Source organism: Anabrus simplex, chromosome 5 (assembly GCF_040414725.1).
Source record: "Anabrus simplex isolate iqAnaSimp1 chromosome 5, ASM4041472v1, whole genome shotgun sequence".
Taxonomy (NCBI): domain Eukaryota; kingdom Metazoa; phylum Arthropoda; class Insecta; order Orthoptera; family Tettigoniidae; genus Anabrus; species Anabrus simplex.
In genome coordinates, this window is record NC_090269.1 from 326,985,053 (window position 1) to 327,012,984 (window position 27,932).

Consider the following 27,932-nt stretch of genomic DNA (forward strand, 5'->3'; position numbering starts at 1 on the left):
ATGGCCTAGGGAGCGGTGTTAAGGGAACAGGGAACTGGAAATCAAGTAGGGATGACATAAAATTGTTAGCGTTGAACTGTAGAAGTATTGTAAAGAAAGGAATAGAATTAAGTAATTTAATAGATATATATTCACCAGATATTGTAATAGGAGTTGAATCATGGCTGAGAAATGATATAATGGATGCAGAAATTTTCTCACAGCACTGGAGTGTGTATCGTAGAGATAGGAAGGGTGGGAGGCGGAGTGTTCATTCTGGTGAAAGAAGAATTTGTAAGCTACGAAAAAGTTAAAGATGAGACACGAAATTCTAGGTGTAAGGCTCATTTCTAAAGATAATAGGCAACTTGATATATTTGGAGTGTACAGATCGGGAAAGGGTAGCACTGATGCGGATTCAGAATTATTTGATAGGATAGTCAGCTATGTGGGAAACGACATGGAAAGAAATGTGATTGTAGCGGGAGATCTGAATTTGCCAGGTGTCAATTGGGAAGGAAATGCGAACGACAGAAAGCATGACCAACAAATGGCAAATAAGTTAATATGGGAAGGACAGCTGATTCAGAAAGTGATGGAACCAACCAGAGGGAAAAATATCCTGGATGTGGTGCTGATAAAACCAGATGAGCTCTATAGGGAAACTGAAGTAATAGATGGTATTAGTGATCATGAAGCTGTTTTTGTGGTAGTTAAAAATAAATGTGATAGAAAGGAAGGTCTTAAAAGTAGGACATGGCAGTACGACATGGCTGATAAAGCAGGCATGAGGCAGTTTCTAAAAAGTAGCTATGATCGGTGGAAAACGGTAAATATAAATGTAAACAGACTCTGGGATGGGTTTAAAGAAATTGTTGAGGAATGCGAAAACAGGTTTGTACCATTAAGGGTGGTAAGGAATCGTAAAGACCCACCTTATTATAATAGAGAAATAAAGAGACTAAGAAGGAGGTGCAGACTGGAAAGAAATAGAGTTAGAAATGGCTGTGGAAGTAAGGAGAAATTGAAGGAACTTACTAGAAAATTGAATCTAGCAAAGAAGGCAGCTAAGGATAATATGATGACAAGCATAATTGGCAGTCATACGAATTTTAGTGAAAAATGGAAGGGTATGTATAGGTATTTTAAGGCAGAAACAGGTTCCAAGAAGGACATTCCAGGAATAATTAATGAACAAGGGGAGTGTGTATGTGAGGATCTTCAAAAGGCAGAAGTATTCAGTCAGCAGTATGTAAAGATTGTTGGTTACAAGGATAATGTCGAGATAGAGGAGGAGACTAAGGCCAAAGAAGTAATAAAATTTACATATGATAACAATGACATTTACAATAAGATACAAAAGTTAAAAACTAGAAAAGCGACTGGAATTGATCAGATTTCTGGGGATATACTAAAGACAATGGGTTGGGATAAAGTACCATATCTGAAAAACTTATTTGATTATTGTTTGGTCGGATGAGCTATACCAGATGAATGGAGAGTTGCTATAGTTGCCCCTGTGTATAAAGGAAAGGGTGATAGACATAAAGCTGAATATTACAGGCCAGTAAGTTTGATATGCATTGTATGTAAGCTTTGGGAAGGCATTCTTTCTGATTATATTAGACATGTTTGTGAAATGAATAACTGGTTCGATAGAAGGCAATTCGGTTTTAGGAAAGGTTATTCCACTGAAGCTCAACTTGTAGGATTCCAGCAAGATATAGCAGATATCTTGGATTCAGGAGGTCAAATGGACTGTATCGCGATTGACCTGTCTAAAGCATTTGATAGGGTGGATCATGGGAGACTACTGGCAAAAATGAGTGCAATTGGACTAGACAAAAGAGTGACTGAATGGGTTGCTATATTTCTAGAAAATAGATCTCAGAGAATTAGAGTAGGTGAAACTTTATCTGACCCTGTAATAATTAAGAGGGGAATTCCTCAAGGCAGTATTATCGGACCTTTATGTTTTCTTATATATATAAATGATATGAGTAAAGGAGTGGAATCGGAGGTAAGACTTTTTGCGGATGATGTTATTCTCTATAGAGTGATAAATAAGTTACAAGATTGTGAGAAACTGCAACTTGACCTCGAAAATGTTGTGAGATGGACAGCAGGCAATGGTATGTTGATAAACGGGGTTAAAAGTCAGGTTGTGAGTTTTACAAGTAGGAAAAGTCCTCTCAGTTTTAATTACTGCGTTGATGGGGTGAAAGTTCCTTTTGAGGATGATTGTAAGTATCTAGGTGTTAATATAAGGAAAGATCTTCATTGGGGTAATCACATAAATGGGATTGTAAATAAAGGGTACAGATCTCTGCACATGGTTATGAGGGTGTTTAGGGGTTGTAGTAAGGATGTAAAGGAGAGGGCATATAACTAGAGTATGGTTCCAGTGTATGGGACCCTCACTAGGATTACCTGATTCAAGAACTGGAAAAAATCCAAAGAAAAGCAGCTCGATTTGTTCTGGGCGATTTCCGACAAAAGAGTAGCGTTACAAAAATGTTGCAATGTTTGGGTTGGGAAGAATTGAGAGAAAGAAGAAGAGCTGCTCGACTAAGTGGTATGTTCCGGGCTGTCAGCGGAGAGATGGCGTGGAATGACCTTAGTAGACGAATAAGTTTGAATGGCGTTTATAAAAGTAGGAAAGATCACAATATGAAGATAAAGTTGGAATTCAAGAGGACAAACTGGGGCAAATATTCATTTATAGGAAGGGGAGTTAGGGATTGGAATAACTTACCAAGAGAGATGTTCAATAAATTTCCAATTTCTTTGAAATCATTTAGGAAAAGGCTAGGAAAACAACAAATAGGGAATCTGCCACCTGGGCGACTGCCCTAAATGCAGATCAGTATTGATTGATTGATTGATTGATATTACAAGAAATAATTCTAAATCCAGCATCATGTACAGTTTCATACACAATTTAATTATTTCCAATACTTGCCACTATGGCTTACAAAACTATACATTGAGCTTACTACTAGCTTAACGTTACAAGTGATAATAAAATAAAGTTAAAAACATTGTTAATTAACCAAGAACAACAACAATTACAAAAACATGAGTACAGCAAGCACTTCCCTGGAAAGAGAATACCACAAGAAAAAGCCTCCCAGTTTCACAATCGAAACCAAGCAGAAAATCACAAATTCAGTGCCCGTAATTTACAACTTTTACTTTTCGTTTTACACAAATGGTCTTCTTAAATGACTTGATACCAGAAGGGAATCTATCAAAGACTGCCGCAGGTAATTTATTCCAATCCCTTATGGTTCTGTTGACGAAGGAAAACTTGCCCACATCCGTATGCTGGTTTCTGGCCGTAATTTTTATGCTTATGATAATTTCTCGATAAGTATGAGGGAGGTTCTAACCTATTCCTAATACAACTCCAAGCAGCCCTGTTCTTCTAGATTCAAGACTTTCCCAATTAATGGTATTCCTTCTATTCCCAGTTACGAAACGCATCGCTCTTCTTTGAACTTTCTCTAGGGAATTTATTAAACCCATCCTGTACGCATCCCAACATGCAGATCCATATTCGAGAATGGGTCTTACAAAGTATTTATAAGGTTTATTTAAACCTACTAGGGTGGTGAACACATATATAAGAATTCCAATGAAAGTATTTTCCTTCTGGACCTTCATGCCAGACAGATGGTTTTTTTTTTAACGAATTTTTTTCACTATAATGTATTTATCTATAAATCGAAACCACTATGCAGTGTGCGTCTCATAGCAATCGAGATGGAATTGGTAATGTACTATGTCTCTTAGAGCCTATATATGACTTTTTACAATTACCTCTAAAGTGAATTTCAGCTGTGTGACAACGCTAAAAAGACTATGGACTTCGAGATTGGCATTCCTGAAGAGGGTTTTCTACACTTTCCCATTTTCACACATTGATGAGTCTGTATTGGCTTGTGACAAAACCACTGTATTCTTCCGAAAACCACTGATAGGGGCAGGTTTGGTTGTGATCCACTGAAAACAAATTATAATGACCGGTTAGGTAGTGATCCATCGAAAACCACTGATTATCGCAGGGTTAGGTTAGGTTCGACAGGATTTGTAATTGAGCGACTGTTGTCATTGAAAGCACTGTCGTGACGACTGAAGGCAATAAACATAAAACTGAATCCATTGGTCTACAAAGTTTTCATTCAGTAGATACGCTGGGAACTGGCGAACCAAAACCGTACATACAAAGTTTACAGGAATCAACAAAACAGGATATTAATTCGTGGTACTCACTGTTCTTTAAAGAGAAGAAATATCCAGTCAACAATAGCTGCAGTGAACATGCTTTTTCACTATTATTGCCTGGCCCCATGGCTAAATGGTTAGCTTGCTGGCCTTTGGTCACAGGGTGTGGGTTTGATTCCCGACAGGGTTTGGAATTTGAACCACCGTTGGTTAATTTCTCTGGCAAGGGGGCTGGGTGTATGTCGTCGTCTTCAACATTTCACTATTATTGTGTAAAATAGAAACTTACTAGTTTTGACAAGTACAGTATGTTCAACAGCGACTCATGAATGATGACGGGCAGGATGTCCAACCTCACTAATCTATGTTCCAGACTATTTCTACTTAAAAAATTGTATTTGTCCCCTAATGTGATTTTGCAATTTTTGCTGAATATTTATGTGGCTGAAATGAAGGTGGATAAGCTATATGGTCTCCTTTATATAGGAAGAATGTATCGTGGAAATTAAACTCAATTTCGGTTTCATGTACATTACAGTTTCTCTAAGATATATTGATAGTAATTCAGTCATGTACGACGACGATGTATTTTGTGGTAAAGACAGCTGCCTTTGTGGATCAGTGGTAGAGTGACGGCCTCCGAATCCCAAGATATCGGGTTCAAACCCGGCAGAGGTAGTCGGATTTTTGAAGGGCAGAAAAAAGTCCATTCGACACTTCATGTCGTATGATGTCGGCATGTAAAAGATCTCTGGTGACACATTTGGTGTTTACCCGACAAAATTAATTAAATCTCAGCCACAGACGCCCAAGAGAGTTTCGGTTTACTTGGTCTGCCATCTAGTGGGCCTAGAGTATAACGGAACGTCAAAATTGACGAGCAGACAGCCAGATGGCGTCAACTTGAAATGTCTGCACACGGTAGCTGAGGCCATACGATTATTATTATTATTATTATTATTATTATTATTATTATTATTATGGTAAAGACGAATTACTTTGCAATGCTATCTATCTTAATGGTAATGTACTATGTACCTGTACTAGTGTAGGCTACTGAGCGCATGATTCGAAGCAGTGTATCGATTAATTCAAGTGTCCGAGTGAATCGATTCATAGGAACAGCAAGCTCACGGCACACAAATCGTGCACAATCACGGCTCAGTGAGCCACACGACACACACGGCTCCTTATCGCCACACTGGACACTGGCGGGGAGCCGAGCTTTCGCTGCAGCGAGACACAGTGAATCATGGCACACTGAAAGAATCGTACGCAGTCACGGATCAGTGAGACACAGCACACACACGGTTCATTATCGGTACACTGTCGCCATAAGACCTATCTGTGTTGGTGCGACGTGAAGCAAATTGATTTATATTTAATATGTGGGCTACTTATTGTGAACACAGGTATTTTTATATGTAATTCTCTCTCTATATATATATATACAGTATATGTGAGTTGTGACTTTCAGAGAACTGTGGAAAACCATTAGATAGTGTATAAAATTTGAGTTATGTCAGTATTTTAACAGGCGTACAATGTTTACATCGTGTATTGGTGACAGAGTGCTGTCTCCCTCTCTCTCTCTTCCCCCCTCGCCCGCTCCTCCTCACATTGCGCCACAGCAGTTCTAGATAATTTCACTCCGATTGGACACTGATCCCCACCTGCACATCTATACTGCCCTGTAACTTGTAGATACACAATTCCCACAATTTTGAAATGTAACTTCATTATATCTGAAAGGACGGGGCAATCAGAAATGTATTATTTCCCAGCAAAGTTATAACATTCTTAATCTCATGGAATGGCTCTTACAATGGTACAGCTAACTCCTCGGCTTTCTTCTTCTTCTTCTTCTTCTACTTCTGCCATGAATGACTAGTTCCTCCACTTCAGGAAGACCTCTCACCTCATTATTGTAGAACTCGACAATCTTCTTCTCAGTGTGTTTCACTTCATTTCTCCACATCTCTGCTGTCACCTATAAGATATATTGAAGTATCACAACCTGACAAGTATATTATAAACTCCACTTGCCTATATCCAATAAATAACATTTCCACTTGGCCTACCTGATCAAGAGATTCTTTCCACACAGATGTAGCTCTGTCCAATCCGTGACCAGGTCTTGAAGCCACTGTTTTGTTATAATACTGTTTTGCCACAGACCATACAAATTCGATGGCATTGAAAAATGAGTGGTATGGAGGAAGTCGTAAGACAGTATGGCCTTCACTGTGCAGCATCTCATCAACAATGTACCTGGTTTTAAAGAAACAGAGAAATATTGTTATGCATACATGAAAGTCAAATACATGAGTGTAAACAACATTATCTAAACTTATGTTTACGTGCTTCTGTACCTCTTTAAGTGACTTCGATTCATATTACACAACCTTTGCAGCTCATATTTTGTAGCATTTTCTGGTGGAGAAACTCCATTCTGCCTTAACCATGACTGTAAATTAAAGGAAAAATAAAAATTAATTTCTGTAACATCATTAAACATCATTCAGTAGAAGGAAATATTCAATGAAGTATAATTACCACTAATTGATCCTTCCTCCATTTCGTTGTTGGTTGATGTTCAACAAGCTTACAGTGATATGGTGCATTATCCATTACAATAACACAGTGTCCTATATTTCTTAATCCTACGATTAATTGCGTTTTCACCCACATCTGAAATTTCTTGCTGTTCATAGCACCATGGTAATCCTGATTTCTCTTCAAGTTTGTAGCAAATATCAAATCAGCACCTGTAAGAATTTTAAGTTTTAGAATGAAGTTATTTCTTCTAAAAAACTTATTCCCTAAAAATATGAGATAGGCCTATTAATTGATAAAATATGTGATTTCTGTTGAATGATACAAAAAGCTGTCTGATTTTAAGTGAAACCAACTACTATGTAGCAAAGTCACCTGATGAAGTCAATGAATTACTACTTACACTACTACTTCGTAACATCTCTCATGAATGTATCTCCATTAGTAGGCCTATATCTGGATTAGAAGTCCACGATCACTTGCATTAAAGATATAAGTATAAACACCCATTTCAATACCTTAGAACAAATGTAATTGCTGCGAACACTGAACCTATATCAGGCAGTAAGAAATAAGAAGCTTGGAAGGTGTTTAACAGTCAGGTATCAAGCACTGATTCAGGTGGAGATTGTCGAATGCAGAATAAACATAATAAATAGGCCTACAATACAAGTCATTTACTGATACAAATATCCAGTAATATTATATGAAAATACACTGAGTAAGTTTTGATTGAAGTACCTCTCTAAGGTTAATCATCGGCCTAAAGTGAATACCTGCAAGTCTTTTTAATAACCAAGAGATCCCTTAACAGTGGAGAAGTCAAAATAAAAAACCACGTACTGAGTTCAATGAGCGGTAAGTTATAATGCCACTTCCGATCTAGTGCCAGTCAATTTCAATCAATCAGTCACCACTGCTCTGCACTTAGGACAGTCGCCCAGGTGGAAGATGTAGTTTCAGGGATAGGCCTAGTATTTTCTTCAATAATTGCAAAGAATTTGGAAATTTATTGAACATCTCCCTTGGTAAATTACTCCAATCCCTAACTGCCTTCTTAAAAAAAAACAAATATTTGCCCCACTTTTCATCAACTTTATCACTGTACTGTGATCTTACCTACTTTTAAAATACCACTGAAACGTATTCGTCTACCAATGTCATTCCACACCACCTATCCACCGACAGCTCGGAACATACCACTTAGTCCAGCAACTCGTCTCCTTTCACCCAAGTCTTCCCAGCCCAAACCCGACAAAATTTTTGTAACGCTACTCTTTTGTCAGAAATCACCCACAACAAATCATGCTTCTGTCTTTTGAACTTTTCCAGTTCTCAAATCAAGTAATCCTAGTGAGGGTCTCATACACAGGAACTGTACTTAAGATGGGGTCTTATCAGAGACTTATGTGCCCCCCCCCCCCCCTACATCCGTACTACAAACCCTAAATACCCTCATAACTATTATTATTATTATTATTATTATTATTTATCTTCCTTAAATTGTACATGTACAATTTAGGGGTGGTAGATGGAGAAAGGGCAAGCCCCACATACACGGAAGTGCCTCCATCTCCACATGTGTACATAAACTACTGGATATTTACATACACACTTGTGTAGACAATTTTAAATTTACATATTTACACTACAAACACTGTACCCTTAGAATAATAATTATCTTGATTTATCCTGAAAATATTAGAGTAAGAACACCCAGCCATTTATACTCTCACTCAGACCCCTGTATACACACTCATTCACAACCACTCCCACACGCGCATGCATACACATTCGCCCACATGCACCTGTACTTGCACCCATCCTTCTTACAATTCTAATTTATACAAGTTATATACATCGCATATGGGTTTCTATTTACATATACATTTTCTTTACTTTGCGGAGGAAGTGAGGAAGAGGAAGTAGCTTTACCTCGGATGGTATAAGGTTCCAGGTACGAGCAGCCCTTGAGTAAAACCCATTTAAATATGAGGTTGTTCTGGCGAAGGGAGGGACAAGAGTAACTCCTTGGCCTCTTTTAACAGAGCGGTAACTGAGCTGCAGGCGGTGGAAAGGGGAGAGGTGTGTGTTATCTGTCAGGGATTTCCTAAGGAAGGCTACATCTATTTTTGTACATAACGAGTTCACAGGTGGCAATGACCTGGCTGTGTTTAAGGGGATGTGTTCGTTAATTAAACGTTCTGCTTGTCGCTGGATACCTTCTAGTTTCCTCATATTTTCCGTTGTAGTTGGATGCCAGGAAGGAAGGCCATATAATAGTATGGGCCGCACAAGGGAAATATAAGCCGTTCGTAGGGCTTTACTTCTTCCTTCCGAGAGACGTCTACGGACGAAGCCTAGCGCCCGGTATGCCTTACACCTCACTATAATAAAAATGAAGTAAAATAAAGTAAGAACATACCAGGTACAAAGCCATCTTTCGTTCCAGCATGAACAATAACCAGTCTTCCTCCCTCAGACACAGGTCGACGAATTACTCCTTGAACATCATGTCCAGATTTGTGTGGTTTATTCCAGAAGTATGTGGCTGACCCTGAAAGAGAAATGCACAATTGAAACCAAAGACACCCGATGAAGATAAATTATTCCAAGATTTTTTTATATAAAATGTAATATATATCACATATATATTCACCATTCATAAAAATCCAAGTCTCATCCAAGAAAACAACAGGTTTTGGTTACTCACTGTCCTTATTACGCATGTATTCCTTCAGAAAACAGTATCTCTTAAAACCAATGTCTTCATTTTCTCTAAGATACTAATAGGGATCACCTTTACTCCACACAAACCCCATGGCCTTCAAAATTCTTCTTAATGTTTTTTCGGAGCCCTTGTACAAATAAGTGTCATAATTTGCTTTCATGTGGTCGGAAACCTTTCTTACAGTTCCGACTTCTCCTGTGGGAAGAAAAAAGAGAGTTACAAGGGACTCAAAAGAGCTGTATGGCAATACATGCACAAAACATTTCTGGGAGCTTATCTCACCTGCGTGCCAATTTCTATAAATAATGTTGCAATAGATTCCTTATGAAGTCACCTTACCTTTATGTAATTTATCATAAATAAATCTTGCTATCGCTTCCTTAGAAAAACTGTCTATGCCGGTCACTAGATGTTCACACTTCCGGCGTTTACCTGGTGTAGAAAATTCAACTCCCTTCTTGAAATTTCCTATTACTTTTCGGACTAAACCGAAACTACACTGTAAGAATACACACACAGAAATATATTACATACACATATACCGTAAGTCAACATGAATACACAAAGGTCAAGTCTACAAACCGTATCGAAGTCGACACAAGACATGGTATAGGCCTAGGCCTAGGCCTACATGATCAGGTTAGGTTAGGTTCAGAATGAAATACTGCTCCATTTCAACTGATTGTCATTATGCCAGAAACTTATCATAGAAAAAAGATAAAAACGAACACTTACCCCAGTTAATAATGCAACTCTTGCCATTAGCTTCGTATCACTACGACTGACACCTTCTTCGTCGTCTTCCTGTTTCAGTTGCTCGTAGCAATGTACAAGCATTTCTTGACCTGATGCTTGTAAAGGACGTAACCTTGGTTTCCTTTTCGGAGGAGTTCTTGCAGATTTTTCTTCCTCCTTAGACATCCCAATCGAATTCTGTTCGTATAAGTATGGGACGAAATAGGAACGTAATTAATAAAATGATGTGCTCATCATTTCACACAAACTATGTCATTAAATGCATTATCCGAACATGCCACAATTCTACTTACCTGGTATGAGCCAAATAGATTTACAATCCCACAGAAAAAGAAAATATGCTTTAAATATTCTCGCAAATGTATCGCTAGTGACTTTGAAGGCAATGCGGTGGCAACACGCAATTCACGCTAGAACCAACACCACCTAAAGGTGGTGTTGCTAGAACAGTGACTGAACGTTGCCAACGTGCCAGATTAACGGTAACAGTAAGACGTCGTATCGGCAAGTAGGGTCCCTAAGCTGTATGGTTACCAACACTGAAAAAGACCCAACAGCAAGAAAAGTTACTATAAATCAATACCTTAATTTTACAGGGGAGAAAGGGTAAGGTTGCACCCTTAGGGTACGTCCTTACACGCCCGGGACTATAATTAAGTACTTTACTATGAAGAGAAACAGCATTAGAATTAACATTTACCATAATTATTTTGATCTTTTCATCTTAAAAAACAATAATTCCTGAAACATTGAAAAATGTCAAATGAATTTAGACTGCACATAAAGGTTCAATTAACCACACAATTAAAAACTGAAAGACATCAATAAATGAATACATATCATAAAATTAATAAACTTTAATGTTTTATCTATCATAAAAACCAATTGTTGAGTTTTATTTTAAACTTTACTTTTTCCCTTCTTCAGTTGACAATTCTCTGGAATTAGCCCTTTGCAAACTAGGCAGTAGTTCAAGTAAGCGAAATTCGAATTCAGTCATATTTGTTATTTTGGGCGGCTTGTATACAATAATTGTAAAGAGTTCCTGTTGGTGAATAATGACTTCAACAAACATGAATTCTGGCCCTAGCTGTGCATTGTTAGATGATACACATATCACCCAGCGCAAGGTTCTTAAACACTAGTAAAGGTTGGGCCCAACGCGAGCCGAGCTGCTATTGGTTAACGACATGACGTCACAGTAGGAACAAAGCAGCCGAGCACAGAGCGCGCGAATCAGTAGGAATCTCATAATATCAGCAAACATTACAGTTTCTCAGAACTAATTGCAGACCAGACATAAAGAATACTGCTGTTATAAGATTGGAAAAGAGTACAGCATAGTAACTTTTCACTATTTCCATTACGAATAAGGCGTAAATGTAACATGACGGCACACTGACCAACGCTTGAAATTTATTAACATTTCCAAGTTCCTCTATTCAGTTTGAGGAAGGTTACGCGCTTTCAAATCTGTAAACATAAATATTTAGAGATATGAAATCTTTGTCATATTAGCAAAAATTCTGTGATGGAACTACCGTATGTTAACATACGATATACTGACTCACTTCTGCAGGTATCGAGTTTAGAGCTTAACACATATTATAACAGCAGCAGAAGTAAGTTCATATTCAAAACCATGCATAGATAGTCCTGGAAAACCTACAACCTGTTTTCCAGTCTTTGGCCGGGTTAGGGATGTAATGAATGAACCATATATAGGCTATTATTACAATGGCGTCGCCACTCCCAAAGTGATTTATTAATGACTGATAAATGCTATGAAATGATAATGGAGAGTGTTGCTGGAATGAAAGATGACAGGGAAAACCGGAGTACCCGGAGAAAAACCTGTACCGCCTCCGCTTTGACCAGCACAAATCTCACATGGAGTGACCGGGATTTGAACCACGGTATCCAGTGATGAGAAGACGACGCGCTGTCGTCTGAGCCACAGAGGCTCCGCATAGATAGTCTACTTTTTAAAAATTAAACAATAAGAAAGAACAGGAAAAACACTTCATTAGAATACAGTCCTACCTGTGAGATTAGATGTCATGAAGTGGTTGCTTTTGAAGATGAAATCCACTGTCGTGCCTTTCGCCAGTGACCTGCTATGGATTCTTCAGTTCTTGTCCGAATGTTCATTTGTCGTATGCGTATAAATATTCTCGTTCTAACATACATTTTTAATATTTCTGGTGGTACAGCGGGGAATTTACTGCTAATTATTTGACACACTTTGCGTATAATATTAGGTATGCGTCACAGTTCAGCACGTCCGTGGGTGACCGTGAAAATTTACCCAAATTCCTTTATTTGGTTTACCCTTCTAACGATGGAACGGGTAGACCTCCCCGAGATAACATTTTTATCCATCACACAGGGGCTGTACCAGAAGAAATGGAAAGCATTTCCCCAGTGGGACTTCGCATTGGCCTGTCATACTTTTTTTCACGGTCGGCGATGTAGCCGGCGAGGTACCGAAATTCCTCTGCATAACAATTAGCTTCCCTATGGGAATCAACATCTACATCATAACAATCAGGTGTCGCTGTAGATTGCGGTGAATCTTTTTTTTTTTTTTGCTATTTGCTTTACGTCGCACCGACACAGATAGGTCTTATGGCGACGATGGGACAGGAAAGGCCTAGGAATTAGAAGGAAGCGTCCGTGGCCTTAATTAAGGTACAGCCCCAGCATTTGCCTGGTGTGGAAATGGGAAACCACGGAAAACCATCTTCAGGGCTGCCGGCAGTGGGGCCGCACTTAAGCGACTGCAGCTATCGAGCTTGGTCGGTGAATCAGTAACGGCACGGTTTTCTATCGCAACGATACTGTACTATGAACACACACATTTCACTTCAGCTACTATGACACTGTTCACGCAATTAACGAAAAGAAAATAAGTGCACCTCACTGCACAAAACACAGCAACTTAACAGAGATCTCACAGAAACGAACTACAACACACACACTACGCACAATACAGTAGGCCACTATATAAACCAACAGCTCAATATCAGACGCTAATGAAGGAAATCAAGGAAAACCTGTACAAAGCAGTGCGCCCGCGCCAACCGAGATTCCCAGCAGACATACCAATAGAGATCTGGGAGATGTACATGGAAAATATACTATTTAAACGGGGCTTAACACCTACAATAGAAAGAGAATATAAACCATGCAGTCCGTTCGCTCAGGAAGAAGTAAGGAAAGTGATCTCAAGCGCAAAATCTAACAAGGCGACAGGCTCAGACGGCCTCTACAACGAATTTCTGAAGACATCTCTCCCTTACCTAGAAACAGTATGGCTAGAACTGATGAACAAGTGTCTGGAAGCAGGAAACATTCCACATGAATGGAGAAAATCAGTCGTTAAGATGCTATACAAAGGGAAAGGAGAAGTAAACAAACCGGAATCATATCGCGGAGTGGCTCTTGAATCAGCAGCTTTTAAGATTCTCACCAAACTGATAACCCAGAGAATCAATAGAATAGCAGATCCGCTTCTCCCTGACGAACAGTTCGGATTTAGAGCCGGTAGATCGACTCTGATGGCAGTGGAATGCCTCCTCCAAGATATTCACGAAACAACCAGAGAAAAGCAAGGCAAAATGTTCGTAATATTTATTGACTACTCCAAGGCTTTTGATACAGTAGATAGACAGAAACCATTAGAAAACTAGAGGAAATCATCGGTCGCACCTGGCTCACCAGACTAGTTACCAACATACTTACGGAGAACTATATTCAAATAAGCGACAATCTCTGCACATCAAGATGGATCCGGCAGACAAACGGGGTATTACAGGGGGACCCACTAAGTCCTCTGCTGTTTAACATCTTCACACAGGACGCAATAAAAGAAATTAAGAAGCAAACACGGAAGGTTAATGCGTACATATATGCGGACGACATGGCCATCGCGTCTGAGAGTAAAGAGGAACTACAAGCTGCCATGGACGTAATCGTCAAATGGGCAGAAAATAATAAAATGGACCTTAATGCGAACAAAACAGAATTGGTTGTTTTTGGAAGGAAAATTATCTAAAGACGATTATATCCTGTTTAAAGGACAAAAATTGCGTATTAGTAACCAATACAAATATCTAGGGATTACAATACAGGTAACTGGAACAACATTCACAATACACCTAAAGGAGAGAATCATCGCAGCTATACGAAGCATTAGTGATATTAAACACCTTCCACAGCTATCTTTGGAGACAGCCATGGTTCTGTTCAATACGAAAGTTGTTCCAACAGCCATATATGGTCTAGAGCTAATATGGGAACACCTATCAAAAAGACAACTGCAAGAGCTGGAAAGTTTGAAGGCTAGATTCTTGAAGAGAGTTCTATGTGTTTCTAAATATACATTATCAAGGCTAGTATACGTTCTGGCAAAGGAGACATACTTCATTGAAGACATAAGACTTAGATTGTTACTCTCAGCGACAAGGAGTTACAGAGAGCTGCTACAAGAACTGCAAGCAAAGAGGGCTATGATATGGGACGAGTTCTACTCAAGCGATGTGATGTTAAACAGGGACTGGACGCGTGGTGGATATGACCTGAGGCATACAGTGACCAGGTTTGCCGTACACGGGTTCCACCATAAGGTGTGCAGAACCATGGAATTTCACAAGCCAGGACCGGGTTGCATATGTGTCTTCTGTGACCAACGATGCAACGTATACCATGCTATCGAATGTGTCCGTAGAAAAGGAAGCTTGAAACAATTGTGTAGATAACTGATCATGTTTTGCAAGCATTGACTGCATATTATCATTATTAGTGATGTACATCTAAGTGTATTTAAGTGTATATATCATGACCATTTGGTTGCAATACTATTATTATTATATAAACCAACAGCAATATACGGAAAGAAATTACGTATAGTTATTACGTGGAAGTCCTTTCTTTATAAGACAGACATAAATATAAACAACGAAATAAGATACATGTGCGGTTGTATGCTACACAATCACGGTGCTCCTGTGATGACATCACGAGCAGGACGAGGGAAAACTAACATCTACTGCGCAACCAATCTGGGCCACCCGTGACGCGGCGTTTTAAGTCGTTTCTGCAGTCCATGGCATCGGGAGGCCATCAGAGGGTATGCTCGGTGTAAGCCAGCTTTCGCTAGTACCAAGAATATGGATATTATTTTCCCTCATTATGGCTTGAATTTCGTTGAAGTGCGCTACCAAGGAGAGTGCGTTGACATGGCAGCACAGTAAACAGTTGGTAGAGGGAGATAATGCCTGTTTGAGGAGAAAGCCTGTGGTGAGAGGTTACAGGGTGAAATAGGGGAGTTTGCCAAGGTCAGTGTCAGGTACAGAGCTCTGGATCAGCTGAATAATGGAATGTTAATGAATAATATAACAGAAATAGCATGCAACTTACCTCAACATCCTGATAAATATTTACACTGACTACCACTAACACACACACTGACACACACATAATACACTTACAGAAACACTTATGAATAACAAGCAAATGCACTATCAAGCTGTGCTGTTTCATTTCAGTTGTCACTGTTATCCCGCAGATTTTTTATGCTGTCCAGTTCCGCGACAGTGGTGATGGATCTTTTCGTCCCATTAGGAAGGTGAATCACGATGCGTCCGTCTTGGGTCCAGACGTGGGAAGGCCCAAAGTGATCCCTAGCAAGGTTTAATATACACTTACGGATTTTGGTGAGGGACTCGGTAATGAGTACCTTTGTGCCCTTCAGGAGCTGCTTTGCCTTCCACACTCGGCCACGTTCGTGTTAGCGGGTAAATTTAAGTATTGTAGGGCGCCTGCCCGTAGATACCACGTCAGCTGCTGAGCACTGAGGCCGCCCAATCCTGTGGCACTGGTCGAAGCTCTCCATCGTGAAGTCCACGTTCAACTTTGCTGGGATGGTTTCCCTCATTTTCTTGTAAATATCCTCCCGCAGTTCCTCGGAGACTCTATGGATTAGGAGGCAGTTTGTACGGCTGTACTGCTCTCTTTCATCACTGAGTCTTCTTGATGGTTGAGCTGCCGTGCACAGCTCTTCTTTCAGCACAGCAAGTTTGGAGGAGATGGCGCCTCGGAAGTCTCGAAAATTCTGACTCAGCGAGTCTAGGGACTCTTCCCTGGGGTTGTCAGAGCTGGATAACAATTGAAGGCGAGCCTCAAAGTCCTTCATCATTGCTTCAAAAGCATTAATCTGATTATTCATTTTCTGGACGGACATAACTGTTATTATTTGTGTCCAAACTCGAACCACATTTCTACCGTATTACTTAGCACACACTTGCAGGACAAATATGCTACCAGTTATGCGGCTTCTGCGAGATATAGACAGAGCGCTCCTACGCGTACGTTACAGTAGACGCCGTGTTTTGAAGATGTTCTCCTCAGGGAGTAAAAATGCTTTAAGGAAATCCACAAACATCAGATACAATGCCGTATTCCATTCCTGACATTGTTCCATTATGATCCTTAGTGTATGAATTTGGTCAACGCATAATCTATTTTTACGGAAGCCCGCTTATTCTCTCCTCAACTTGTGGTCTACAGTATTTACAATTCGATTTAGGAGAATCCTTACGAATACTTTGCTTGAAATTGACAGTAATGTAAAACCCCTCCAATTATCACATTTCGTCCTAACTCCTTTTTTGGCGAGTTTCACAAGCAGTCCTTTTTTTTCCAATCCTCTGGTATCTGTTCTTGTTCCCACACTTTGGCAAACAGGGGGTAAAATATTTCAGCTGATAGTTCATTGTCTTCCTTTTGGCATCCTGGGTGAATCTTATCAATTCCTCATGCTTTACCATTTTTCATCTTGATAGCCTTGATGATTTCCTCCGTAATTGGTTCGGTGTTTATTCTTGTGCCTACCTGTTCAGGCATTATTTGTTCTTCCCTTTCTTCTTCCATTTGAACATTTCCGCAGTTCGTGTTTATCACTTCCTCAGAATGCTCCTTCCTTCTCTTCAGTTGTTCATTTTCTCCAGTAAGCATATCGTCGTCGTTCAGGCAGAATTCACTAAGTCAGAAATCTTACTTCTGAGTTATAGCTGTTTTAATGTTTCAAACAACTCCTAAAATCAGTTTTGCATTGTTAGTTAGTATTAACATGTTTTTTGGTATTGTTGCCACTATTACTTTGACTTACTTCCATAATTTCACTATTTTTGCAAATTTGAAGTACCAAATTTAAAAGAAATTTAATATTTTTTGACTTAGTGACTTCTGCCGGGAAAGGAAGGAACCTCTTCGTAGGTTGTTATAAAGGCAAAAATAACAAGTACTGGCTCACAATAAATGTGTAGGTGCATGAAATTATTATATTATTATTATTATTATTTATTATTATTATTATTATTATTATTATTATCATCTTTGAACTATTTCTCATAACTACGCAGTATGATTCAGAGAACGAAATTGTGACAATAAAAAAAAATTTAAAACACTCATGTCAGTAAATCAGTAACCCTTTTCATTGTTATGTGTCATGTTTTACTCATCATTAGCTTCACACTCATTTTCACTGTCCACACTTTGTTCTGGATTTTGATCCCTCACTGCACCTGAATGGGATAAGGAGTGGTACCATGCTTGAAATTCTGTTGGAATAACTCCTTTATTGCAGAGACTAATAAGATCCTTGTACTTTTGTTCTGATATAGGGGAAAGTTTTGTAAGACTTATGAAGGTTGGGCAAATTTTTTGGGCGACCTCACCCTAAAGTATTCATCCCGAGTATCTTCCAGAATGACTATATCGATATTTGAGAATACCCTGTGCATCCCTTTCGAATCTAAAGCACTTGACTTTCAACCAGTTTACTTTATTTCCATCACTGTCCTTAGTTTTGTTACACATACAAAGGGCACTAGGAAAGTTTAGCGATGTGAGTGAACACTTTAGACTTTTTCAAAATAATTTCCACTACACTCAATACACTTCTCCATACGTCGAAACCAGTCACTGAACCAACTCTGCCACTTTTCTTCAGTTACATTTTCACACTCTTGATTCCATGCTGCCAGAAGCTCCTCGTCAGATGTAAAATGCCGCCCTTTCAACTTCATCTTCACTTCTGGGAAGAGTGCGAAGTCACATGGGGCAAGATCAGGACTGTATAGAGGGTGATCAAGCACAGTCAACCCTGATCTGGCAAGAAAATCCATTGTTACATTAGCACGATATGCTGGAGCATTGTCGTGATGCAAGAGCCGTGTGTTGAGCCTTGACCTTGGACGGACCTGCTTGAGAGCCTGGATGACCTGAGGCAGACAAGTCTCACTGTACCACTTCGCAGCAACTGTTCTTTGTGTTTCTAGCACAACCCGAGTCAGGATGCCCCGTTTAGAGAAGAATACTGCAATCATCATTTTCTTCACTGACCTTGACTTTCGCACAGTCTCAGGAGTACCCTCATCTTCAAACAGCTACACCTTGTTCTGGGATTTTGTTGCGACATCGTAATAATAAAGCCAAGTTTCGTAACCTGTAACGATGCTATTGACATTATGCAAAGTCCCATTTTCAAACTGTTTTAGCATTTTTCAGCACCATTTCACTCTATGTGCCCTTTATTCCTCTGAAAGTGAATAGGGCACCCAAAGGGAACAAACGTTTCTAACATGGAGATGGTCATGTAGAATTGAATGAATAGCTGGTGCAGGGATGTGGAGGGTCTCTCCTACCTGCTGATATGTCAACCGCCTCCCTTGCTGCAACATTTTCCTCACAGCTTCAATGTTTTCCTTAGTCACTGATTCAGATGTGCGCCTAGAACGAGGATCGTCTTCAACCCCAACATTTCCCCTCTGGAACTCTTTGTACCAGCGGAAAATTGTTGCCCGATGTGGATAGTCTTTCCCCAGCACAGGAGTCATTTCTTCCAGGCACTGGTCAACAATTAATCCACGAGCAAAATTGTAGCGGATAATTGCGCAATATTCACCTTTAGGCTTTAGACCACATCTTAACTTGCTTTCAATTAGACTGCTTGTTAACAACTGGTGTGAAGGTCGCGCCTTGCTGTCTCCTAGACCGGTTTTCACCCCTCTTTTTATCCCTCACCATAACAGGGATGTCCACCCAACTGTTTTTGCGTATTGCATAACTTCCCTAGTGCCCTTTGTATAAGAGGACCTCTTCTTTAAGATATTTCACACTTCAACATTATTGCAAACTTACGGATATCAACCAGCTTTTAACACAAATAGCAGCTTTCTGGCAACTGAAAAAAACATTGTAATAATGATGCAGCTATACTGTAATTATTACGGCCAAAAATGGACAGAGTTATTGTTATAACAGCTGCATAATATGATGTGAATTCTACTGAACAATAATCAAAGGAAGAACTTGCACCAAGCAGAAGTCACTAAGTGGACTACGGAACTTCTGCCTGACTAACAAACCGGAAAAATGCACTTAGTGAAAATAGCGAGTGCAGTTTGCAATGGAATTCTTCTCAATATGACTTAGTAAGTTCTACCTGCCGATGGAGCGTCATTTTGTTAGTATGGTTTTGCACCTAACTCAAAACCACCTATTTTTGATTTAGTGACTTCTGCCTGAACGACGACGAATATTTCCTTCCGTACTCCTTATAGGGCATCCTCTCTGGGTATTCTTTCTTGAGAGGGTTTTTGTCACCTCGTATAAAGTCTTAAAGTCCCCTGTTCCAGCAGCAGTCTCTGCTTTCTTGGTCCTCCACCTGCTTTCGCTTATCTTCCCTAGCACTTCTTTTTACTGCCCTATCTTTTTCATTATAATCCTTCTGTACAGTTAGCTTCTGGTGACGAGTTTGCATTGATTTAGTTTCTGTTTAACTTCCTTTCTCTTCTTTGATCCTTTGTCATGTATCTTCTGTTATCCAGTTTTTTTTTCTCCTCCTTCTCTGAATCCTAGTACTTCTTCACTAGTTTCCACAAAATTTGCTTTCACTTTTTCCCATTCCCCTTCGACTGTACCTTAATTTTCCATGCCAAGAACTTCAAAATGGTTTCTTAACTGTAATCTAAATTGATAGCCTATATTGTTTTCATTTCTTAGTTTCATCCCATCGTATTTTCTATGCTTACTTTCCAGTTCTTGGTTTTTTTAATCTTAATTAAAAACTGTGCTAGGATGAGATGATCGTCGCTCCCTACATCTGCACCTCATCTATTCCTAAAGTCATTCATTGACCTCAATTTTCTCGAAATGGCCACATGGTTTATGTGCTTTTCCATCACACCATCAGGAGACATCCATGTTATTTTGTGATAATTCTTGTGCGGGAAAATAGTTCCGCGTATCACAAGATCCTTCTCTGCACAAAAGTCAAAGCGTCCTCCGTTGTTGTTTCTTTCACCCAAACCATGATTTCCCATTATATGTTGTACTCCTTCGTTGTCAGTGCCCAATTTAGCATTTAGATCTCCCATCAAAATTGTAATATCTCTTTTCTTAATTCTATTCATTGTTTCATTTAGTGGGGCATAAAAATTATTCTTGTCTTGGTCATCTGCTGCCTCATTTGGTGCATAACACTCAATTATGCTGACGCTCCTAACATTCGTATTAAATCTTGCTGTCATTATTCTTCCCAAAATTGGTTTCCTTTCTATAAGGCTTTTCTAAGCTGTTTTGCTTAGGAGCCTTCCTACGCCTTCTCTTTATGGTCATTTCCCTCTTCATTGTCAGAATATAGAAAGGTGAAACCTTCTGGTGTTTGATGTTCTCCAAAGTCTTTCCATCGGACCTCACTTAATCCCAAGATAGCAAGTTGGTAGTTCATCATCTCTGCGCAGACCTGTTTTAGTCTTCCTGTTTGCCGCAATGTTCGTATATTCCAATATGATCCAATTTTCGTGACCTGTTTCATGCCAAATAGCATCATCTGTTTACCGTTTGGTTTCTCTTTGTTGTAGTTTCAGTAATAGCGTTTTCTCGGAGATGCGGGTTATTGGTCTACAGTCCCCAGAGCACAGTGGGGGGCTGCCCCCTTAGTGTCTGTGCTCGTCCTCTGATTACTTCACAATTTGGTGTTTGTTGCTATTCCCTGCTCATACTGTTGTCAATTTAGATCTCTACAGGGTGTAATGAGAGTCCCCCCGTCTTTTCTCAACCGGACTTGGGACCGGCTATGGCAGAGTTGTTTACATGATGATCCATTTTCATCCGGGCCGATGACCTTCGATGTTAGGCCCCTTAAAACAAGCATCATCATCATTTTCATCCGTCAGTCGGCGACGTTTACGTATCATACTTGCCTACAATCTAATAGTATGAACAGTTTCTTTTGTGTGCCATTAAATAATACTTTGTCAAAAACCATAGTGTGTACACCCAATGTACGTCACAATTTATTACGCCAAGCTGTAGTGCATCTGTAGTGTTGGTATAAATCGCTTATTGATAATTCCCGTTGTGTACCGTTTGAAACCATACAGGTATGAATACTTATTTTACCAATTGTAAATTATTCTGGAACCCAGAAGTAACCATTCACATAAACTTTGTTTGTACCTTCAACAGCCCACCTGTCAACTCTAATTACAGTGTCCATTTCACTTGGCAGATCCATCCCACTTCTCTCACTTTCCTTAAATAGAAAAAATATTATAATTTTACACCTGTAGCTATAGTGTACAGTATAATAGTCATCATTATCGTCGTCATTGTCGTCTTGAATCAGCTCTAGTTTCCTGGTCAGTATTAGTAGAAAAATGCGTACTGTCACCTGCACTACCGCCACAGTGGCAGAATCGACACCTGTGTACATGTCAAACTCACCAGCCGTCAGCAGAATCTCCTTAACAGCAGTTTTCACCCATATCACACAAAAGAATCTTTACCATTCAGCCTTGGCATCCAGGATAAACATATTTGTTCAATCTCTAAAATCCACACCTCTTATGATGACAACTGAGGAAGGCCTTTACTGCTGGGGTTAACCCACCCGATTGGTTGACCACCAGACCTCCCAGGCCATGAACTCTGTCCCTAGTCTCCGTAACCAACCTAACCCCGTACCCTTCATAACTACATGTCATCCTGGTCTACACAAGTTCAATCCCCTTTTTTTTTTAACTCTCACTCTACTCATAATCACCCTACACCCATGATCATCTTAAAAAAAAAAAGACCACAGTCGAATTGAGGCACACATCTAACCTCAAAAACATTTTCACTCGCTATGAACTATACGAACCTCAACTCCCTTCTGGCTCTTTCCCCTGAAACACTGCCGCTGCAAGACCTGTCATATATCAGGCACCATTTTCAGCAGTTTCACCAGCAAGACGTACCCTTACAAGGTTATAATGACTGCACTTCGTACAACCTCATCTTCCAGCTTCAGTCTAGACCAGAGGTGCTCACACTGGGCATTCCATCCTGCGGGCGGGCAGGCAGGTGATGAGCACAGTGTATGCTATTCAACCACAGTGACGTTGTGGCTATGTCACAGGCATGAAGGATGGGCGAAGTTCTCCCAGTCACTCTTGATCACTGCTGCGATACCCAAGTTTGAAATGGAGGCAGAAAATAATGAAAAAAGAGGGCAGAAAACCACGTCATTTTCCATTTACGTTATAAGAAAACCGTTACTTATGTTGATTGCAGTTTATGTACTTTGACCGGATACCATAAAGAGTTAGGCCTACAACCTCAAATATTTTTATAATGTTCATGATGAACTACAATTTTCACTATGACATTTTAAAAGGTGCTTTAGAAACAATTTTAATATAATACAGAGTTAAGGTAGATAAGCTGTTGCTTATGGTTGTTTGGGTTTAAATTATCTGATAAACTCACCAACAATCCAATCATTCTTATTGAGAATATCATCAATGGCTCCATGGCTAAATGGTTAGCGTGCTGGCCTTTGGTCACAGGGGTCCTGGGTTCGATTCCCGGCAGGGTCGGGAATTTTAACCATAATTGGTTAATTTCGCTGGCATTGGGGCTGGGTGTATGTGTCGTCTTCATCATCATTTCATCCTCATCACGACGCGCAGGTCACCTACGGGTGTCAAATCGAAAGACCTGCACCTGGCGAGCCGAACATGTCCTCGGACACTCCCGGCACTAAAAGCCATACGCCATTTCATTTTTTTTTCATCAATGAGGTTATTTATTTGAAGGCATACTGTGCATCTACCTGGTAGATATATTTACGTAGTAGTAGTAGTAGTAGTAATAGTTTAATCTTGGATAGTTAATGTATATGTCCTCACTCATGATGAAACTCCCTCTCGCCCTTTAGAAGCTAGCTATTATCACTAGACGCCTGTTAAATTTTCGATATATTTTCAGAAATTCAGTGAACAGGGAAAGTCACACAACACTGCAACACTGTACAAAATAATTGTTGCATTATGTAATTGTATTAATTTTTGCTTAATGAATAACAGGATTTTTGAAAAAATGAAAATGCTGTCATTCCCATGCAAGGAATAGTAAATCGTAGCCTGTACGCTTAAACCCTTTACCTTTGTAGATGATAACACGAACATTATAACATGTCGCTTTTCTTTGCGTGAATAAATATAATAAAACTGACTGTTTCGAGTGCAGTATAAATTGAACCGGAATATCTTGAACAGGTCAGGGTGTTTTTTGCAATTATAGAGTTTTATTTGAAATAATGTACCCCAATCAGCACTTCGCTGTGTAGTGGAGGAGATCTGTGTAATCACAATCAAACGTCTATGCTACCTCACTTTCCTGCAAAATGTGTTCGCTCTCTCGCTTGACTGTGACGTATGTTTGTTACATAAGCTGCCCGCATTTACGGCCACACTGGACTAGCCTCAACGGGCGCCCAACTGAGCACCTCCGGTCTAGACTCTGCCCAGCTTTCTACATTAGCTCAACTACTAGTACTCTAGCCAAACGAATATGTGGCCACCGCAGTACCTGCAAATCCCCTCCAAACATGGATCATCCTCTCCCCATTTACACCCAACATCGTCAAAGCACATTTGATAATTGTTTTACAGTTGAAGTTGTCCCTCTCCCCCTCAGAGATTCTGAAGTTGAACATCAAGTGGTGCTCAGGTGTGCGGAAGCAGCCGGCCTTAACATTAGATAACCACTCCTTTTTTCCATTCTCTTACCAACTAGGCTGTGCTGTTTGGGTCACATAGCTATCAGCTTGCATTTGGGAGATAGTGGGTTTGAACCCCACTGCTGGTAGCCCTGATGATGGTTTTTCATGGTTTCACATTTTCACACCAGCCAAATGCTGGGGCTGTACCTTAATTATGGCCACGGTCGCTTCAAACCTTACTTTCTTCTCTCTGTCTGTCTTCCCACTTCTTTTACCTCACACAGCATCCGCTTGTCAACGACATCCCCTGCCTGTTGTGAAAGATGACTATAGGGGGGACAAAGGACTCTGGATTTGGAGCATGGGTTGGCAACTACGGTTTTCGTAACTGAGTTTGGCATTGCTTCCACTTTTTTGTGTTAGGCTCCTCACTTTTGTCCTTCAAATCTAACCTTCCTTGGTTAACTTTGTTCCTTTCCAACCCTGACGGTATAAGGTTTCCGGGGCCTAGGGAATTTTTCATTTTCCTGCCCTCCATTGCCCAAGTTCTTTCTTTGGCTGATACTTTGATTTTTTGAAGTATCAGACCCCTTCCATTTTTCCCCTGATTAGTGTTCATAAAAACTTTGCTTTACGGGAGCGAAAGCTGGGTGGACTCAGGATATCTTATTCATAAGTTAGAAGTAACAGACATGAAAGTAGCAAGAATGATTGCTGGTACAAACAGGTGGGAACAATGGCAGGATGGTACTCGGAATGAGGAGATAAAGGCTAGAAGTGAACTCGATGGATGAAACTGTACGCATAAACCGGCTTTCGTGTTGGGGTCATGTGAGGAGGATAGGTTACCTAGGAGAATAATCAACTCTGATATGGAGGGTAAAAGAAGTAGAGGGAGACCAAGACGACGATGGTTAGACTCGGTTTCTAGCGATTTGAAGATAAGAGGTATAGAACTAAATGAGGCCACAACACTAGTTGAAAATCGAGGATTGTGGCAACGTTTAATAAATTCTCAGAGGCTTGCAGACTGAACGCTGAAAGGCATAACAGTCTATAATGATTATGTATGTATGTATGTATGTATGTATGTATGTATGTATGTATGTATGTATGTATGTATGTAGTGTTCATAGAGAATGCTTGCCTGGTTGTACTTCCTCTTAAAACAATAATCATCAATGACCAGTACCATTATTTTTCTATCCTCCACTGACAAAGGCTGCAGCCAAAACATTTGGACATATGTCTTTCTTGTACTCTGTCCATCTATTCTTACACAATGGGTAAGTTGCTGCTCTCTATTTGTTTCCTATAGGTCATTCCATGTTAAGAAAACAGTATTGCTCTTAGGGACCTACAAGGAGTGAACACACCCTCTCTTAGACACCCATAATTCTTTGTTGTTAAGGAATATTATAATGTACTTTATACTGTATTATGAAAGAAAGAAAAAGGATGAGGCATGTTTTTGCTGGTGAGTTACTAAACTACTTATCATTCTCTATTTTATAAATGCATTCGTAGGGAGGAAGCACAATGGTGGAAACAGCCGTCCTTTTGTTGCCATCGTTCATTTTCCTTCTGAGTTGCTCTGGTACATGCAATGCGTAATATGTTATGCCGTGCATCGCGAACAGATTATCCCTGTTGAGGAGAAGGCCTCTGTGGGGGTTTTTCTTTTCCTGTTGTAGTGAAGATTTTGATGCTGTGGTTTTTCAGTGATACATCATGGTATGACTTGTACTGATACAGAAATTAGCTATGATTTTTATCAGTGCTTGGTTTTATTATTTAACTGTTGTTTCTTAAGCGTATTTTATTTTTGCCACTTTTTTTCCATACTGCTGTGAAACTCAAATGAGCCTCCTCCTAAATCCACCCTCCTTGAGTTCTTAAAAATAACTTGCAGCGCAGTTTCTTCCTTGAAATTAAATACTGTGTTTCACCAATATATGCGCCACCATTTTCCTGTAATGCTGTGAGAAGTACCATTCGATATGGCAACCTCATTGTCATAAGAGCAATATTGTTTTCTTAACATGGAATGACTTGTAGACATATACAACCCATCTTTCAGTTTCTTCAGACTTGTAAAGGAGAATGTTGTATTGTTTTAATTGTGATTCTTTTATTTATTATAGCATTGTCTGAATGTGTCAACTTGTGCTACTTATATAAATAAATATTATTGTTTAGAATTAATTTCTTTCTTGAGTCTTCTAACAAACTTGACTGAGAAAGCAAGGCATACAGTAATCGAACTGATAATTGTCTGCAGCTTTTGATTCATATCATTCGTAATTTTTCTGTAATTCTATAACTAGTAGATGTTGAGCATCAAAGATAAGATTCCTGTTTCCAGGTTTTCCATATAAAACCTAAATGCTTGTTACATGAAAAATGGTTGAATGTTTAGGAGTGTAATCCACTGCATCAAAAGGGCACATCAGCACCTAAAGACATCTTAGGAAACCATGTAACTTGCTATGAACAGATGTCCTATTGCTGCTCGAATATGCTAGGCCACACTTGGCAAAGACATGAGTAGATTGCTGTAGCCCTGCCATTGGGATGTACTAGACCCTCTTGTCCTGCCTAGCAGAGTCATCTTTATGGATCATTAAATATTCAGTCATGTAGAAAACGAATAAGCGAATGTGAGGACCTACGTGTAAAGGTGATGTGTATCAAGTCTGTACTGTGTATTTGTGTATGTAGGAGTTGCGTGAAGGTATACAGTGAAAAGTCTATTACTTTATTTAATAAACCTTGTACAGAAATTTAATACTCAGCCATAAAGGGGACATTAAATATTCACAAAAATTAATTTATGTTTGTTAGATATTACACAGAACATGTCCTTCACTCTCTTAACATAAACAGTATATCCACCCAGAAATTCTTTGTAATGCCATTGCTCTGGTGCACCATTCTCGGTAAATATCAGGCGTTATAAAACCACGGTTAAACTCTTACTGCGGTATTGTCGTTAACATGTTGCACCATTGCTAATCCTTGGTTTCGAAACAGTGGTTTCTTGGTGCTTCTTTTTTTCTTGCTATTATTCCCCTTGGAAGTCATTCAGAGTAGTATTCAGAAGGCAGGGAGGAAGGGAGTTCGACAGTCACTTGTCCTTCATTTATCCATTAAGCAGTGACTATTTTGTCAGTCATATGTCTCTAATTCGAGTTGTTTGCATTTTGTCTGGAACAGTCAGCTGTCTTTTAATTTCTTAGGCAAGTATTATTTAAATTAATTTTTATTTGTATAAACAAAGATGTATGCCCATAAGCATTTTTTCTTCCCAGAACCATTGTAGTCATTTTAATCATAACTTCTGTTACAGCCACTTATTTGTAAGGTTAATTAATTTTGTTTCGCTAGATTAGGCTTAGTTTAGGTTATCAGTATCAGCCGATACGGAAAAGGGTGGGCAAACTAGAGTGCCAAATTTTAGTACATTTGAAACTGCAATGCTCATTGACTTAGGCGATTTATTGGCGCAACAGGATTATTTCTACGAGTAGGGAACTAGAGTCGGTCACCTATTAATTGTACCAAGGGCTTCCACAGTCTCCTCCTCCATCCGAAACCTGTTTTGAAACAAGTCTATGCAATCTT

At 39.6% G+C, this 27,932-nt stretch overlaps 1 protein-coding gene across 1 annotated transcript in view; it reads left to right on the forward strand.

Moving 5' to 3' along the window:
- Positions 1-27,932, forward strand: part of LOC136874059 (zinc transporter foi) — a 360,167-nt gene that overhangs the window by 174,052 nt on the left and 158,183 nt on the right. The gene's annotated exons all lie outside the window — the stretch shown is intronic.